The sequence below is a fragment of the Protopterus annectens genome, chromosome 14.part0 (assembly GCF_019279795.1).
Source record: "Protopterus annectens isolate FY-2018-M chromosome 14.part0, PAN1.0, whole genome shotgun sequence".
In the NCBI taxonomy this organism is placed as follows: domain Eukaryota; kingdom Metazoa; phylum Chordata; order Ceratodontiformes; family Protopteridae; genus Protopterus; species Protopterus annectens.
The window spans coordinates 497814217-497816716 of record NC_056748.1 but is presented as its reverse complement, the minus strand read 5'-3'; the positions used below and the strand labels follow the sequence as shown (position 1 = coordinate 497816716).

The 2500-nt window shown below is 40.0% G+C and overlaps 1 protein-coding gene across 1 annotated transcript in view; it reads left to right on the top strand.

Annotated features, from left to right (window-relative positions):
- Positions 1-2500, top strand: part of NADK (NAD kinase) — a 1020436-nt gene that overhangs the window by 732337 nt on the left and 285599 nt on the right. The gene's annotated exons all lie outside the window — the stretch shown is intronic.

The window sequence follows — 2500 nt, the reverse complement described above, 5'->3', positions numbered from 1 at the left end:
AAACACAAAATAGTTGTTCACTAATACAATTTCTAACAGTAGTGCTAGAAAATCTGTTTCCTTGTCAGTGAAAATCTGACTCATCAACCCACTGACTAAGGCTATACCATTGTCATTCGGTATACATGTAAATAACGATGTAACATCAAAAGTGACCAGCTCCAAATCATCAACACTGGCCAACTTGCTTGTAAAATCATATAAATCAATTAAAAATTGGCCAGTATCTTTCAGTACATAATCAAACTGTTTCAACACAACTTTAAGCTTGCTATCCAAATAAATGGACAACGATTGAGTAACCCAACCCTCCCCTGCCACAATAGGCCTAAATGGGGGGGTACGTGCATGCTTATGGACTTTCGGAAGTCCATTAATATTCGGCAAGACAGGAAAGTCCGTTGAAAAATAGTCATACAATTCTTTGGTTAGCAAACCCAAGGATAAGCAATCATTAAGTGTAGTCTGTATATTAACACAAGATGCCTCAACTTCATCCACTGTTGCAGGTATATAAGCGTTGGTGCTGAGCACGTCCAACATAGAATTAACATAATATGCTCTGCTCATAACAACAGTCAGTCCACCCTTGTCCACTGGTCGGATAATGATGTCAGAATTATTCTTCAGGGATGAAAGTGCATGATTTAAAGTGGGATCTAAGTTGTCAGTAAAGTCAAACAAGTCAGATGTTTCACTTTGATATATATCATTTTCAACAGCTTTTATAAATAACTCTAAATTGGGCATTAATCTTGGATTAATGTCACTTCTACGCTTAAATGCGTGCCCATTGACGTTATCCACATTCTTGAATAAAAGCTTCAAATTTACATTCCTAATAAACATCCTAATAGCTAAATGATAGTCACTCATACCTGCTCTCTTCATGGGAATGAATGATAAACCCTTTTCCAGAAGTGTTATCTCTGCTCCAGATAAATTATTGCCAGATATATTCAAAATCAATGATTTTGTTTCCACTTCTGTTTGTATGGATGATTGTATCTGTCCGACTTCTAATCCACTTTTTTGGCCCCCCGTTCGAAATCGTGGTCTATCGACCGCTTCCTCCCATTCCATATTGGAAGTGGAACAGATGGAAAATCCTGTTGTTCCCCTCCTCTCAGCTTCTCCAGTTGTATCCTCCGTCTCGCAACGGTTCCTGGCCTCATTGAATCCACCTCCGTTGGTTCCATGGGTAGCACTCGTTCTTCTACCGGCGTGAAGTACAGCGAAGTTACTGACTTAAGACTGAGCAAAGCTGAAACAGATTTATCAGCCCCAGCGCCTTCATCGATACGCTCATGATCACATAACAATGATTGCTTACCTTTGTCAGTGTCTCTAAGGTTCACATTCATGTTAAGAGCTGTGTTAGCCATATTAGCCCCACTATTTTTAGTGAATCCTGTGGAATCCTTGAAGGACACGATGGGCCAGGTGAAGGTATCTGACTTACAACTATCTAAAAATAGTGGGGCTAATATGGCTAACACAGCTCTTAACATGAATGTGAACCTTAGAGACACTGACAAAGGTAAGCAATCATTGTTATGTGATCATGAGCGTATCGATGAAGGCGCTGGGGCTGATAAATCTGTTTCAGCTTTGCTCAGTCCTAAGTCAGTAACCTCGCTGTACTTCACGCCGGTAGAAGAACGAGTGCTACCCATGGAACCAACGGAGGTGGATTCAACGAGGCCAGGAACCGTTGTGAGACGGAGGATACAACTGGAGAAGCTGAGAGGAGGGGGACAACAGGATTTTCCATCTGTTCCACTTCCAATACGGAATGGGAGGAAGCGGTCGATAGACCACGATTTCGAACGGGGGGCCAAAAAAGGGGATCAGAAGTTGGACAGATACAATCATCCATACAAACAGAAGTGGAAACAAAATCATTGATTTTGAATATATCTGGCACTAATTTATCTGGAGCAGAGATAACACTTCTGGAAAAGGGTTTATCATTCATTCCCATGAAGAGAGCAGGTATGAGTGACTATCTTTTAGCTATTAGGATGTTTATTAGGAATGTAAATTTGAAGCTTTTATTCAAGAATGTGGATAACGTCAATGGGCACGCATTTAAGCGTAGAAGTAACATTAATCCAAGATTAATGCCCAATTTAGAGTTATTTATAAAAGCTGTTGAAAATGATATAGATCAAAGTGAAACATCTGACTTGTTTGACTTTACTGACAACTTAGATCCCACTTTAAATCATGCACTTTCATCCCTGAAGAATAATTCTGACATCATTATCCGACCAGCGGACAAGGGTGGACTGACTGTTGTTATGAGCAGAGCATATTATGTTAATTCTATGTTGGACATGCTCAGCACCAATGCTTATATACCTGCAACACTGGATGAAGTTGAGGCATCCTGTGTTAATATACAGACCACGCTTAATGATTGTTTATCAATGGGTTTGCTGACCAAAGAGTTGTATGACTATTTTTCAACGGACTTTCCTGTCTTGCCGAGTATTAA